Source organism: Manacus candei, unplaced genomic scaffold (genome assembly GCF_025592945.1).
Source record: "Manacus candei isolate 608988 ecotype Guabito, Panama unplaced genomic scaffold, ASM2559294v1 h1tg000060l, whole genome shotgun sequence".
In the NCBI taxonomy this organism is placed as follows: Eukaryota; Metazoa; Chordata; class Aves; order Passeriformes; family Pipridae; genus Manacus; species Manacus candei.
The window spans coordinates 2,230,885-2,247,011 of NW_026138108.1; the positions used below are offsets into that span (position 1 = coordinate 2,230,885).

The window sequence follows — 16,127 nt, forward strand, 5'->3', positions numbered from 1 at the left end:
CTTGCAAATATGCTGGGTTTTTGAGCAGGCTGAGATCTGTGGTTGGCTGGCAGCCTCCAGGCCCAGGTACTCAAGCAGGTGAGGAGTCTGTGGCTGAATGCTGAAACCCAGATCTGCGTGTGAGGTTGCAGCAATGGAAATTCTGGCAGTCTGTGGGTTACCTGCAGCAGAGAACAGAGCTGACTTCTGCAAGGGTCAGATCGCCGTTTTTGAAATCTTTGTTTATTGCAGGTGAGCAGTTGCAGCACGCGGGTCTGATCCGTGGGCATTCCGCGGTTCGTGCGTACGCAGCGAAGTGTGAGGTGCCAAAGTCAGTGTCTCTGTGTGGTTTCACACGCAGAGATGTCATGCAGCCCTTGTGGACGGTCAGTGTTTGGTGACTGTCTAAATTGCTGCTTATCCCTGGAGGTGGCTCTGCTCTGCTTTGCTCTGTAATTACTTGCCATGCAATGTGTGCTTCCCAGCAACTTTTTAAAAACGGCACTTTTTAAAAGGGAAGATAAGGAACAGTGGACAGATGGACATCTCTGAGGGCTGCTGGTAGTGGGCAGGGGAATGGTTTTAGCCCCGGTACTTGCATGAAGCATACTCTCCAGGCAGATCCCACTGTGACTCTTGATGAAGTTTCCCTTTTCTTGGCTGGCTTATTGGAAAACCCTTTTCACTCCAAGTTTTCTTTGGAAAGAGAAACGCCCACACAGATGGCTACTCTTCAGTTGTCATTTATGTTGAGATTTTTTATGTTCCTTTTTGCATTACTCTCAGGTGAAACCCAGACTTGCAAAAAAACCCATACAGCAGAATTAGAGAGAAATGAAACAGTAAGGATATTCTGCTTTTTCTCTCTAAACTGGGAATGCAGTGGGCTATCTCATGTCTTATCAGTTCATAAGGGACTGTGTTGCTTTTTCTTTTTGGCTGAGTTTCCATGTAGTTCACTTGTTTGTTTTCCTCAGAGAAAAGACACAGCTTTCATTAAGAGTGGTTTTGGCTATGTTTTGCTGCTTGTTGAGACTGTCTGAGTGGTGCCACTTTTTCCAGACAAGCGCCAGTGCTCTGCTTTGGAGTCCTGCTGGTCTAATCTGGGTTGGGTTTTTTTTTCCTCCTAAGTAGCTCTTGGAATTGCTAGACTGATAAATAATAAGTGTTTTTAGGTCTTTGAGGTATTGTAACAGAGGGGAAAGGAAGGAGAACGATAGCATTGCTGGAAGATGTGGGTTTGGTGTGCTGGTGATTTATGAAAATGAAGTTACTGTCTCTTGCTTGTGTCCTTTGCTGGGATCCAGGATGTTGTGAATGGTGCGGTCCATAAAACCAGAGTGGTCTTGCATTGCTCCTGGCCTTTTAGCCATAGAGAACAAGCAGAGTGAAGTCACAGCTGGCTGGTATGCAGCTGTGGTTGGACTTTACATGCCTTGGAGGCTCCTGTACCAGGCTGCCAGGGTGCAGGAAGATGAGACTGAGAAAGAAGGTGAAAATGGGAACCTGAAATGGCAAAGATTTCTGGTGGGTATCTATAATCGTGGCTTGTTGTCTATTTCTTTGTTTATTTATATAACCCATTTCTTTGTTTATTTATCTAACCCTGAAAAATTGCTGTGGCAGGGCCCATGGTAGGCTTTGGGAGGCTGGGAAAATGCCAGCACAAGGCTAGTACTTCCAGGTGTATTATTCCTGAAATAGGCATTAAAAAAAAAAATCTAGGATAACTGCTTTTGGGGTTTCAGTGGTCATGCTTTGAGTGGAAATAAGACTGTCTAAAGGCTTCCTGAGGAGGGCAGAGACTAGCACACGCACAGCATGTGACGGTGCTGCCAGTGCTACCATCAGCCCCCATGTGTTTCCAAACCTCCATGTTGCATGGTGAGGACCACACCAAGGAGAAGCACAGTCCCCTAGGGATTTAGCAGGTTGCATCTAAATCAAAGAGGATTTTTTAAGGGATCCACAATCCATCCTTCATTCCGTGTTTTCTGCCCTGGCATGGTGCAAGCAGTCCAGGTGTGGCATCTGGGCTTGTCCCACTTCCATGTGGGAGCTGCAGTAGGAGCATCGGGGTGGGGAGCACTGGGGGCTGCATCCCTGCATGGCACAAGTGCTGGCAGCTGCCAAAACCCCTGCACCAGTTTTCTGGATTAAATTGGGTAAAAAACAAGCTTATGAGAGCTGGGATAAATGGCTTGACCATGGTGATTTTCTTTTTGGTCTTTATTTCCTAGTGTGCAACTGCTGTAATTCTTCTGTGTTACTTTTATCATTCCTGATTTCTGAAAGCATGTTTTCCTTTTTTTATTCTTTTCCTGAGGGTTCTGGGCAGTGATTTCCAAAGCTATTGTGGTGTGCATTTCCCCTTCGCTCCCAGAAGCAGATTTCATTTTTGAATGAATAGCTCAGCATTGTTCACTCTGTCTTCCACTTTTATAGGCTTTTTTTTAACCTCCTTTGACTAAAACAGTCTCCTAAATGCTTCTGGAGTCTTGTGGGTCACATAGCAGAAAATATTTTTTTCCTGTTAGAGAAGGCCTTATATTCAAAACTCCAGGCAGGAAAGCTGCCTTTGTAGTGCTTACATTTGAGTTTATGAAAGTGTGATTCTTGTGTAGCTTTTGCTTGGTTTTGGACAGGTTTTGGTTAAGATTGTGCCAAGTTCACCTTTAAGCAGGACTTCATAACCTTGACAGAGTTGACTTTCATAGAAACATTTCTAGTGACATAATAAACCCTTTCTACACAGCATCTCATGTGTTAAATTTGTTCTACTCTTCCAGACCAATGCTTATTTTCAAGCTCACCCAATTCCCTCCAGAAATAACAGGTTATTAATAGGATCTGTATGTATATGTGTTTACCAGGCTTGACATAGCTTTGCATCAAAGCATTCCTTTACCTACATTGAACTCAGAAGCTGAACCCTGTGGTCAGCATGGTGTACATCTGCAAACCTCCCTTGGTTTGTTCAGAGCATGATCTTCTGGCTGTGCAAAGACTTAAGTTTGCTTCCCTAATTTAAAATAAGCTGCAATAATGAATTTCTCCACTCAGATTTTTTTTTTTGCTAAGTATCTTTTATGTGAGATGTGGGTTTTTTTGCATTTTTGGGTTTTCCCCTTCCCTTTGAGCACTGAAAGGCTTTGGTTTACATGAGCCCAGGTAGATGATACTTTTGGCATTGCAGTGGCATCTCCTAGGATGTGTCTGACTTCTTCCCCTCTCTGCAATGATTACTGATCTTGTCAAGGGGGAACTCCTGGCCTTTGGGTACTGGGAGTCTGCTGATCCATCAGTGGGAGGACTGTGATGAGCAAACTACTCAGGGACAGGATGTGAGCCACCACAGCAAGTCACTGAGATCTTCTCAACCACCAGCTCATTACCATGACCTTGATGCTCAGGAGATAGGTTTCCTTAGTGTTTACCTGAACACACGATCCCAGTACTTGTTGCAGCTGCCCAGCTAAGTTGGATGGACTAGAGCAAACAACATGCTCCTTGGCTCTTGTGTCCCTTAGGATAGGGGGAAAAAAAGTAAAAACAAAACTGGCAGAGGTGGAGAATGGGGCACATGTAGAGATTAATAACCTTTTCTCAAGTCCTTTTTCTCTTTTATCCTTTGAATAAGCTTTTTTTCCCCCCAGTGTAACAACAGAATTTTGCAATAAAATCCACATGTGAGAAACCAGTGGTACATCTTCTAGTCAAAACAGCCTCAGTGTCATCTGACTATTTAAATGGCCATAGAGAAGTGTTTGGATTAAGCAACTAGTAGTGGAATGAATTAGTGTCTCCCCTTTAATGATGTAATGATGATGCTGTTAGAGAAACCACAAGAGAGAAACATTTCTCAGAGCATCCCTTCTGAGTTCATATGTATAAACTGCAAACTCAAGTATTTTTAATCACAGTTAAAATGGTTCTGGTTTTTTTTGGGGGAGATGCTTTTTCTCAGTTAGGTTTTGTGGCCGGGCAGCCAAGTGTGCTTGCTGCTGGTGATGGGTTGGTCTCAGAGCGGAGGAGCTTGTGTCCTCCTGTCTCAGTCACTGTCCTCTTTTCAAGTCATGCCTTGCTGTATCAGCCCCTCTGAGAAGCTTGGTGATAGGTGTGGATGGATATTAATTATTTTTCTTCAAAACTGTGTGGTGTTTGCCTATATTGATCTCGAGTTATACTCGAGATGACTTTTATTTCCATAGGAAAATATGCACTTTCTTTCCTTCTTTAGTCTAGTTTAACTTAAGGTTGCTCTAAGCAGTTGTTTTTTTGGCCATTTTCAGATACCAGCCAAAAATATTGGTGTTCAGCCTTCAGTAGGCTTTATGTGTAGGTTAAACAAGGGAGTATTTTATTGAAGGACCTAACTCTGGCACTGCAGCATCCCTTAGGTAGGTGTAGTGATGATTACCTGAAGATGCCAAAGGCCTAGTAAAGTGAGAAGTTGGTTATGCTAATCGTTGAAAAAAATGGTTAGAAGTCAATTTAAAAATTGTAATTTTCAGAAGGACTAGTATTTGACAATTGTTTGAATATTATTTGAGTGAAAATGCCATTTCCTTCTCTTTCTACCACCAAAATTGCAGATTCCCTTCAAACCTCCAAGGCAAGACGATCAGTAGTCATCTCCATGCTGCAGTGGTTTCTCTCTTTGTCTCTTTTTGCCTGGTATATTAAGTTCCCTCCTGATAGGCTGGCTTGTATTTAAATTAGTTTATCCTCTAACTCAGTTATGAAGCTCTCTTGGATATACATTTATTGTTAGCACTGAGAGAGAGCATTTCTGTAAGTAGCCATTTCTGTAAGTGGTACATTAATTGTGAAAAAACATAAAAAAATTAAAAGGGGAAACAAAATGCATGGACTATACATCTTGCTTGAGCTTTCTAGCCTTAGAAATTTGGCAGGCATGTTGTGAAAGAGACTCCTGCTTTCCTGATGGAAACCCTGTGAATGAAACTTTCTTTGAGTTGAAGGACTTTGTGCGTCTGGTATGGAAAAGCCTGCAAGTGTACCCAGCTCACCGTGTCTCTGGAAAAACCAGCTGCTATGTCTGCTTGAGTGTTTGTCCTGGGGATCGGCCCAAAAATCTGGTTTTTTACATTGCTTGAACAGAGTATCAGGCTTGGCACACTTTGTCATGCAAAAAAATACCGATAGATTTGGCAGCTGGCACACCTTTCAAAGAGCCTATTATTATAAAGTTGCCATAACTCATTAATTATGCTGTTGAGGTAATGATAGTGGTATACTGGTATAGCTAAAACAGCTCCTATAAAACCAAGCATCACTTCGGTTCTGTTCTACCAATTTGGCATGCTGCAGAGGTACAAGGTACCTTCTCCCTCATCATTGGTATCTGTGATAAAGTAATCCCCTGCTATCCCTATTAAGGTTGCAAAAGCCACAAGGATGATGCATGAGAAAATAGACTTAGTGTTAATAAATTAGAGGCTAGATCATGAAATCATAGAGCAGTTTGGGCTGGACAGGACCTTAAAGACCATCTAGTCCAACTCTCCTGCCGTAGGCAAGGACACCTTCCACAAGACTGGGTATAAGATGCCTAATGCTTTCTTAATAGCTGCAGTTGCACACATGAAAATATGATTTACTTATTGATATGATAACACCCTGCAAAGTGAATGCAGTGTGAATTTTTACCTGCGTAAAACCTTACCTGTAGACATAACTATTCATTTTTATACTTAACTATTAGTATATCTAATGAAGAATTGTGCTGGATATTGGACTGAACTTGAGAAGTCACAGTGGTTGTGCTTACTGAGTACTTTGTAAAGCTGCATTGATCTGCAAATTGAGCAATCACCTCCCTTTTGGTGGAAATGTGACCCTAACAAAGAGAAGTCTTTGGATTAACTTTTGTTGCATATTGTTTTCTTTCCAAATCTAGAATTACAGTTTATGAAAGTAGCAGGGAGACAGAGGCTTATTGGATGTTCTTCAGAGGGTTTTGGGGACACCCTCCGCAGCACAGAGGCAAGGAGCTGTCAGCCTTCTCAGTTTGGTCAGCTTGTCCCCAGTGTGCTCCGTTTACAGCGCAGATGCTGGAGGGCACCAGCTCAGTGCGTGCTCTGCAAGCTCTGCACTAAAACACTCTGCTGGTTTGAGGTAAATGTAATTGCTGTGTCTTTTTCCTGGAGGCTGAGCTATTCGCCTTCCCTGGAAACCAAGAGAAAAAAACCCAGCTGTTATTAGTAGATCAAAAAAGAGCAATCTAGCAGCCTGCCTAATGCACAGGTCATGCCACAGCCTGGAGCTGGGCTTCTTGTTAAGAGCAACTCAAATAAGAAAAGTGAGCAAACCTCCGAACAAAACAGAAACCAAAACTAACAAAGGAAGCATCTGTTATTCAGATGAACTGATATAGGTGAGGGAGGAAAACACAGTCATCAGAGACTTCCAAAGGCTTGCTGCTTTGGCCAGAAATCTGCAGCTTGGAGATGGCAGGCATTTTATAGTTTCATGATGATTATGCAGGTGTTTCTATGGTGCAATCCTAGGCAAAAGCAGACTGGGGCATGAAAAGTGACAGACAATGCTGAGCTAGAATGCAGGAAGACCAAGACTCGGGTCTTACTCTGTTTAGAAGAGTTGAGATGCACGTCTGCAGGACAGCTCTGTTTCTGTTCTCCACTGTGTTTTTGATACAACGAGAAGTACTGTTGGGAGGAAGGAAACCTCATCCAGTATTTGCCTCCATTTGCAGCCGGCATGCTAAAACAGAGCGTGACACTGGTGTGTGGCGGTGCTGAGGGACTTGCTTCGCCACTCTGCATGAGCATCTCTCCATGGTGGCATGATAGGAGCCCTGGTTTGCAGGACACCTAGCTTCAGGCTGAAGTGGGCTGGTTTACAAGTCTAGCACAAGGCAGAGATGCTCAGGTTAGTGGATCAGGAGGACTATTTGTTCTAGTTTACTCTGCTAGTTGCCAGAAGCCCAACTGGTTTGAGGTGGGAGAAGAAACAAGAGGAAGCGTTGTTTTAGCTGGATGCCGGATATAAAGAGCGAGTACGATATGCCCACAGGCTGCATCGTCGGCACATAAACCTAGTGAACAGGAGAGAGGACAGACTGCTTGTATTGGCACTGCTGTCAGCTCTCATTTTCTCACAGCTGGGGGACCATGAATGCACAGACCCCATTTATGGGATGTCCTGGTTTTAACCTTCTCAGTGGAGGGATTTGTCGGCCCTGAAACATAACAAGTTTCTGTGTGCACCTTTCCAATAGCACAGGGTTTCACACCTCTTTGCTGAGTGGTCCCTGCCAGCCCCAGAGCTGGCCAGTGCCATGACGCTTATCTGCACCTCTTTGTGGAGCGAGAGATGCCTGACCCACAGTTTTTAATAGCAATCATCACTCTCATTATTTTTGTCTGCAATGTCCATAGAGCTCAGACTTTAATTTAATCAGCAACTGGTGAGAGCATTGTCATAAAATTTTTGTAACCTATCATTTTAGTACCTTAGAAGTCTTAGCTCCTTGTACTCAGAAGTAAGTAACCTTGTGTGAAAGTACATGAAACACCTGAGACAGCTGTCTAGAATAGGAAGCACAGGAGGAGCATGAAGAAACAGGAGGACTTTGTCAACCTGGTTGGAAAATAGCTACAGCAGAGACAAAATACTTCTTTTTATGTGCACATGCAGTTTCTGACATCAAGGCAAACTGCCGTGGCTTAGAGGACAAGTTGTATGATCTGCATAAAGTCCTTATGATTTCCTATCTGAAGGCAGAAGTGGCTAAACACCTTCAGAAGAAAGGACCTCTGTCAGATTTTGTTGCTGCTAATTTGTTCTGGAGGGTTGGTTGTCACAGGGAGAAGGATTATTGAGATCTCTGCTCTGTGTTACCTGGTTCAAGCAAGATGGAGATGTCCTCTGTGTGAGCCATTTACTTGTTCCCTGGACCTTGCCTGCATTCATGCATCTCCTGACAGAGCAGCCCTAAAGTAGAGTGGATCAGCTTCCTCCCTCCCATGAACCTTTCCACTATTAATGAGAGATGTTTTCTGTTTTGCAGGAAAAACACAGCCACTCTGGCAGGTTTGTTTGTGCCAGGTTTTGCCTTGGATACGAACAGCTTGAAAACAGTGCCCTGGTCCTTTAAATCATCAAGGACAAGTGCAGGAGTAAAGTGGCTTAAAACTCGCTCTGTTCAGCAGGATGGCACGACATCGCCTTTCTATTCCTTTTAAGTGTACTGGTTTTCACAGCCTTCCAGTGTCATCCACCAGTTAATGGCTGTGGAAGTGTTTGCTGTGTGTGGGAATCCTGTGGTGTAGAGAGCTGATTCTGGTGTGTCTTCCTGGAAGTTCGTCCTGTCTGGTGATGCAAGAGTTTTGTAAGTACGATCTGCTTGTTGCAACATCTAAGATTGCAGTGGTTGGTGTGGCAGGGATGTCCAAGCAGTTGGAGATGCCTCTTGCCTTTAGATTTCCTCTGTAAAGCTTGTGGCCCATTAATGATGAGAGCAAGTATCTTTTGTAATGGGCAGATAGTTGTAGATGCTGGATAAATTTTGTGCCACTTAGTGGCAATCTCAGTCCCGGAGTTTGAGCTGCCTTTGGGTTGATGAAGGGCTGCTGCTCTTGTTCTTGTCTTTTAGAACACTTGCAATTTCTGTTTCAGAGTGACACACTGTGGAAAAGACAGGACTGTCTGTGTCTCACTGCTTGGGACTCTGCACCAGACAAAACAGTGTTTCCCCTCTGAATCCTTTGCTCAGGAAAGAGAAGATGGTGGTTATTATCTGCAAAGACTGTTGGAAGTATCTGTAATCCCTTCTCGGTCTGCTCATGTTTCAGAGCCCTGGCAGAGATGGTCTCTTAAGATACCTGGTCAAAGGACTTAAATGTTGGGGCCCAGACCTCTCCCAGCTTTGCTGTAATGCCCACATATGGTAGCTCGAGAGTGAAAGACCTGTCATGCTGGCTCCAGCCAAGATCCAACTCAGCCAGTATCCCCTCCCCTGGGGACAACCAGAGTGGATCCTCAGGGAAGGAGAATTAGTCACTGAATTTAACAGTTGCAACAGTCTTGTTTTCCTGCACTTTGCAGATACTTTCTATAACTCAGTCTGAGTAGAAGAACATGCTACAGGGCAATTGTGGGTCACTTGGAAGAAGCATTTCCTCCTTCTGATTGACTTTTTTCATCTGCTGTCTCATGGTCTTTCTCTGTGCTCCTAACATGGTTTGTGTGACAGCAGTGGCTCCTGTTTTCTTTCTTGCCTTGGTACATAGATGCCTTTTTTTGTGATGCCCACAGCTTAATATTTCATGGCTATATACTCTCTGCCTTGACCGTGCTGCTCTGGAGTCAGCATTTAGGTAAATGCTTTGTGGATGCTTTGAAGAGGATTAGAACTGACCTTCTAGTTGCAGGGAAAATAGAGTAATGGCAGACTCACTTGAAAAAAGCATTATGTGCTTCATCGTGTTGACTTTCCTCCTGGAAGAGTTGTTGAACATACCAAAGAGAAGGAATTTAGAAACATGCCATGTGACCCAACATCTATTACTCAGCAAGCATTTTTGTCACACATCTTGCATTTACTCTCTTGCTGAAACATTAGGCAGTTTATCAGTGTTTCCATTCTGTAACTGGACACCCCTTTGGACTGGCTTTCCAGCCAAAACCAAAGTGAGAGCAGTGTTTGCTAATGACATGATTTCAGCAATTCATCTAGATGAATTCAGAAGTTGGCTGCTCTCTCCATTTATTCACTTAGTTTAAAGTACTGAAAGCCACAAATGAATTTGTTTCTGTTTTCCAAGTGCTGTGATAAGAAAATAACCAGCCCTGTTTCCTCAAATTTTCCAGAATTTATGTCCATACACATAAAAAAATCCAACACATCTAAAGCCCAACTCACATGTTCCTATACAAGAGCACTACTGCTTGACATGGCTTGATGGAAATAATGGTGTATGCAGTGAATTGATTGTCATGTTCCACAATAGATAGTACACTTCATAGCAGCTTAATTTACTGTGGCATGTGGGGAGGACAGGTGTGTATTGGCTGTGGGTTTTTCTGATCTCCCCTCAGCAAGGATTTTTATTTGAATGTCTATGAATTTCTTCTTTGTGCATATAGAGGTATTGCTTGGTATGGACTATGGAGGCAAAGGGGAAGCTTCACCAGTTACCATGATTGGTGAGGACTCTTGCTCGAGGTGACTGATGAAGGGAGCAGACTAAAAGTTAAGTCTACAGATCTCTACTTCTCTGCTAAACCTTGTGTTGTCTCGGTGCTGGTCTGTGTTAAGAGGATTGGAGATCCATCAACAGCAATAGAGTAGAAACTGTGTGGTGACTCGTTTTGGTGAAACTTTTCCTGTGTGTCTCGATTTCTCTTTCCAATGGGATTTCCTTAAAACTCACTCTCCATTTTCTGGTAGCTGGTGCTAGATCAGATTGAGAAGGGCCTTTGTCTATGGCAAGGGCTCCCAAACACCAAGATGACTAATTGATGATGGCTCTGAGCAGAGGAAATCGCCTGCCTGATCGAGTGCTGATAGTTTGGTGGGACATTTCCTCTCCTCCTGCTTTTTGGGTTGTGCTATAATACCTGTCATAGTTTCCTGTGAGAGTTGTATCCGCTGTGCGTGTGGGATTTGTTCTTCACCTGGGACCAGGATGTGTCTGATGTTTCTTTAGGAATAGCAGCAGCAAAACCAGGTGGCTGTCATTTGCTCTCTAAAAAGCATTTTGTTGCTGTTTTCCGCTATACCACAGCACTGCAGACTTCTGTCTCTTGATCCAAGTGCAAGTAACTTTCTTTGGTTGTTCGTGTTCCTGAAGAAACTCGTGGCGACGCAACACCAAAATTCTGCTGTTTAGGTTGAGGTATGCCAGGGACTTGTCCTTCCCCTGAAGGGGTGGCAGACATTATGCATTAACCAAGGTGACTTGCCACAGTGTAGCTGGCATTAGTGGTCCTGGGAGCTAAACTTCTGTGGGTCTTGCGCTGTGAGATGAAACTCGGCACAGTCTGGCTTTGCAAAGCAGAGTGAAATGCTGCTGGAGAACTTACTCCTGAAGCTCTGCCTTCCTGCTGGAGCAGATCCTGTGAAGTGCCAGCCTCTGATGATCTAAAGTCAACAGGCTGCTGTCCCACAAGGTGCAAGGTGCAGGGGATGGAGAAGCCTTGTGGCAGGTTGGGAGCAGGGAGCATCTGTGGTTGTGTGAGCACGTTATGTACCCATGCACCAGAGAGTGTCTGTCAAGGCTTGGGTTTACAAACAGAGGAGCTCATTAGCTAGAGCAGCCGGATGATGTGGCAGAAGGCCCAGGTTTGGGTAAGCTTTTAGGCAGCTGCTCAAAGGAGGAGGCAATGGTTGAAACATTCATAGACTTGACTGTGAGCAGACTCTTCCCAGTTGCCTCATCCATGGTGGAGATGAGGGAGCACAGCCAGGAGCTGCTATACTCATCCCAAGAGAGGTGGCAGGGAGCAGCAGGCTCCAGAGTTAATTCTCTTCCTTAATTCTCATAAAAAATTTCTGCCTTCAAAAGCCTAAATGAGCAGGGGCCTGCTAGAGCAATACAAAAAGTGTCAGCTTTTCCTGTTTTTTTTCCCATCCTGTAAGGTTCATATGGAGGAGAGTGCTCTTAGGGTCTCAAGAAAAATACTAAATGCTGGCTATAAAAAACCCACTTTTTTCTTGCACATGTTACAATACAGAAATGGGGGCATCTCGTGCAAACCCCTTGTTATTTTAGCTTTTATTCTTTGCTGCTTACATAAGTTTAATACTCTTTTTTATATTTTCCCCTTAATATTTAGAAGTAAGGGCACAGTAGTTCAGCCTCTGAACAACCTTCTGTCTTTGCATGTCTCACAAGGCGGCCAGCAGGTGTGCTGGTACCTGGTTTTATGGCTCCATGTCCCACACGAGCTAGGAGCTCATCTGGTTGTGATCATTTCCCCAAATTGTTGTTGTCTTGATTTCATTTATAAGCTTTCTCCTGTTTTCCTCATGAAAAGTTACTCAGTGGATGGTGTCGAGAGCAGAGTTAGGAATTCGAGGAGAACTGCTGAGCTTGTCCTCAGTTGACCCGCTCAGGTCTCTCGCCCTGACAGCCCGTGTTAGCAAAGATGACAGTGTGTTAGCGGGCAGAAATAAATTTTCTGCTGTTAGAGGAATTGGCTAATCATTACATACCTCAGTTTCCCCATTTAAGAATCTATTCTTTAAGTCTTTAAAACTGCCTATCTTCTCTCAAGCTTGCACCTCTTTCAAACAGGCATGAATTTTGTTATAAAAGTCCTCTGCAGCAATGCTGTTGTGAATCCAATGCTGCTTCCTACAGATAGGCTCAAAATGTCTTTCTATGCATCATTTGGAGAATGGCCTGCATAATAGGATAGGACTTAAAATTTTCTTTCCTTTTTTTTTTTTTTAGGTACTTTTGCAGATGTTGTGGTTAAAGGCTTCTATTTTTAAAACCTTTCATCTTGGAATGTGGCTCCATAGCAGTATGTAGTGGGATTTGGAAAAAAGTCTGGTAAAACTGTATATAAGGGATAGTGAAACAGTTAGGTCATGTTAAAGTTGTTAGACTTTCTGGTTCTGATGCATGTGTTTGGGTTTTTTCCTAAGGAACGTTTTTCTTTTTAAAAACACAAATAGTAGACCTTCCATTTTAGACAAATATCCCTTTTTTTGCAATAGCGGGGGTTTTTTCCCAGCTAATGGCTCTTTTAGTGAGAGCTGCCATGCTCTTTCCATCTGATCTCTGTGCCCACACCTCTGACTATTTCCTTTTCAGGAAGGAGAAGGATGCTGGTGCTGGCAGACAAACTTCAAAAGCTGCCATGCAGGGAGGTGTCACAGTTCTGAGGCATTAGGAATGAGCCAGAAAAAAAAAACAACACCAAAACTCCTTAAACTTTTACTGCCACGCAAAGATAACAGGAAAACTTGCTTCTTGGTTCCTCTACTCCTTGTCACGCTCAAGTACTAAAACTGAATAATCCTGTCATCCCCTAAAAAGAACTTGAGATATTTAGGAACACTCAATAATTTTAAAAGAAAATAGGATGTTTTACCTGTTGAATGCTACAGTTGTGCTGTCGCACTCGGTGACTTCAAATGGGACTTTTGGGTGCTGCTTAGCTGCAGGACACAGGTGATGGGGCTCCCTTTCTCCATATACCATCCTACTGCTGGTGTTTTTCACACTGGAGATCCAAGTGGTACCCAGTATTGTGTTCATCCTCCATTCGTGGGACCCAGCTCCAGACATCCTGGTGAAGCTGAGTTTGAATTAAGTGATGTTTTTCTGTCCCAAGCCTCCTAAGAGCCCATTGAGAGGCAAGGGGAATGGTGGGGTTTTTTTCCCAAGAGCATCTGAATGCAATGCCCTAGTTACCATGGTTTTTTAAATGGAGTACTTCAGAGGATGCACAAAAGCATCTTTAGTACTTGCAGTACAAGGAGAATGAAAGGACCTAGATTATGTCAGCACTGCAGAGAGGCTTAAGTGAGTGTCATTCATTCATTGTTAGGAGATGACCCAATTTGGATTGTATTTACGGAGTGGGAGTGGAGAATGGACCTGTTTCAGATTACTTTTGAGCCTTAAATGTACTTGCAGGCTTTGTGTAGGGATTGCATTGGCTCCCGCTGGGTAAACAGAGCCTTTTGGAGGGTGTTGCCCATGTACTGCCTGAGTGATGCATCCTGCCCTTCCTGGCTAGACTGTGCTGCCAAAACAGGTTGATTCATGCCACAGTGTCTCCACACAGCAATGTATTGGATGGGGGGAAAATGAGTTGTCAGACAGAACTTGCCCAGCTGATTTTTATTTATTTTATTGCATTTTCTTGCAAGGCCTTTAAAGCCTCCCATTACTATATAATTTGCAGACTGGTTCCAGCCAAGCAGATGCTTAGCTGAAGGCTGTGACCCTGCAAAGGACTGATGAAGGTGATAGGTTGTGCAATCTTCACACAGTGGGGTGATTCTCTTTTTGTTTTTTTCCCTCTCCTTTCTGTAAAACAGCGGAGGATCTGTTTAAAACAACACCTGTGTCATGGTCTGCTGCCTCCTTCTTTTCACCTGGCTATGTTGGCAATGTCTGCATCTCCTTCTGGAAGGCTGCTTCCTATCTTTTCAATGGTTTTGCTCCCACTGAGAGGAATACACCATCTGCAGATCCCGTGAAGGATGTAATTTCTCAGATTTTCTTTTTTTTCCTTGCAAGGGTTCCTGAAGCCATCTGATCAAGCTCAACCCTGACATGATGCAAACTGCTTTGAGAAGTGTCCATAGCAGAAGCTTCTGTGGGCTTAAACCCATCTGCAGATTTGTGAGGGCAAAGTAAGCTGATAAGCATGAAAAACTCATAAGGAACAGGAGCTAGGAAGAGCTCAGCCTTTCCAGCAAACACTATGTTCTAGTTCAGATTGGCCTTGTATGAAGACCAGTGGAAATCTGGGTTTCCTTGTAGATGCATTAGCAGCATTCTCCTTCATTTCAGTGGAGCCTGGGTTGCAATCTCCAGCTAACCAATGCTTTAAGCCTGTGCCTCTTCCTCTGGAGAGACTTGTCTACCTTGCATCCTCCACAGGATGGTTTTAAAAGGAGCCCTTTCTCCATGAAGAGGGGGAGAAAGGCATCTATCCCTTCCTACAGCCATCCCAGCAAACTACAGTCTGGTTGTCTCCAAGGGAGCTGTATCTCGGCTCTCATGGTATACAGCAGGATGGTCTCTGGAACACTCAGCGGAGGAGGAGAGGGCTGGAAGCACTTGAGACTGTCTGGATTTGCTCCTTTGAAGATATCATCAGCTGCAAAGCCTGGATGCATCCAAGCACAAATGCATCCCAAGTCCAGGCTGTGCTGGCACCACCTGACAACTTAAGGGAAGTTGTTGCTCTGTCAGAATCTGAATCCAATGCTTTTAGGTTTACAGAGAACCTGCTGGCTGGGAAAGTTTTTCTGTTGTGGGAAAAAGTACTAAAATAATGTTAAATGCAGGTGTACTGCACAGCTGGAGGTAAGGGCATGTGGATGGTCTCACAGGGCAAGGTCCCAGGGGTCTGCCAGCACAGCACACCAAGGTCAGAGCAGCCCCAAGTTGCCTGCAGCAACTACAGAGTTGAGTGTGTAGAGGCAAACTGGCATTTCCTCCTTTTCCTGGCTTTTTCAGAAGTACAGATGGCAGGTTTTGATAACTAAAGGCTTCATACAGAGGTCTGTCTGGCATGGGAGATGTGAACCTGAGTTCAGGACTGGATGTGTCCCTTTTCTGGTGTAGGAGCTTTAGGCTGATTATTCTGTTCCATTTGTTTTTCCTTCCTGTTTTTTTTTTTATTTTTTTTTTAATTCAGATTTCATAGTACTGGTCCAAGTAAAGTATAATTAAAATTGAGTAATTTGTCCTGCTTTTTACACTGTCACTGCTGTGTGTAGTTAGTAGTATAATGAGAAATGAGGCAAGGCAGAGCTCATTTTGCTCTCATATGGCCAAGCTGCCTCTGCAGGACTTAGGAATAAGACCACAGGAAACACATTGTATTCCTTTGAACAGGATGGAGCCTTTCACATGATTTTTTTTTTTTCTGAAACTAATTCTGTAATCTTGATCTGTTATCTAATAGCAGGAAGACTACCTAAACTTGAAAACATATTTCATCTGCTTGGGGAGCAGACGACTCCATCTTGGTCTGTCTGGAGAGCCCTGGCTCTGCCCCTGGTGCCTTGTTTGGCAGATGCTGGGGGTTGCTGTGCCCAGCACAATGCGTTGTGTCACCTTTAACTTGCATTAGGGCTGGAAGGTTTTTCCTCTGTTGCTGTTGGCTTGCCTCCAAGGTATGTTGTGGGCTGTGCAGTGCTTGCCCACACGGACCTCCCCCGAACTTCCCCTCCATCATGTCTCCCCTACCTGAGAAGTTGCTGCAGAGCAACTTCCCACTGCTGCTTCCCACTTGATGAAATGTTTGTAGGGCAGTCTGTCGTTCATTGGTCCTGACTGAAAAGCTGACTCCTTCCAGAATTCAGTGGGATTTCAGAAGGAATTATAAAATACTTTTAATATCAGTGGCTTTGCATCAGGAGGACTGATTACTACTTTTTCCTTTATCCTGCTCACTTTTGTCCT

General features: G+C 43.9%; 1 protein-coding gene across 4 annotated transcripts in view; it reads left to right on the plus strand.

Annotated features, from left to right (window-relative positions):
* Positions 1–16,127, plus strand: part of LOC127478516 (USP6 N-terminal-like protein) — a 77,881-nt gene that overhangs the window by 16,392 nt on the left and 45,362 nt on the right. Inside the window, exon 1 of one of the 4 annotated variants that reach the window (XM_051804350.1) lies at positions 4,196–4,199. The exons of the other annotated variants lie outside the window; for them this stretch is intronic. The gene's annotated coding sequence lies outside the window, so the exon portion shown is untranslated. Of the gene's footprint in view, positions 1–4,195; positions 4,200–16,127 lie in introns of those variants that run through there. 4 annotated transcript variants of the gene reach the window in all.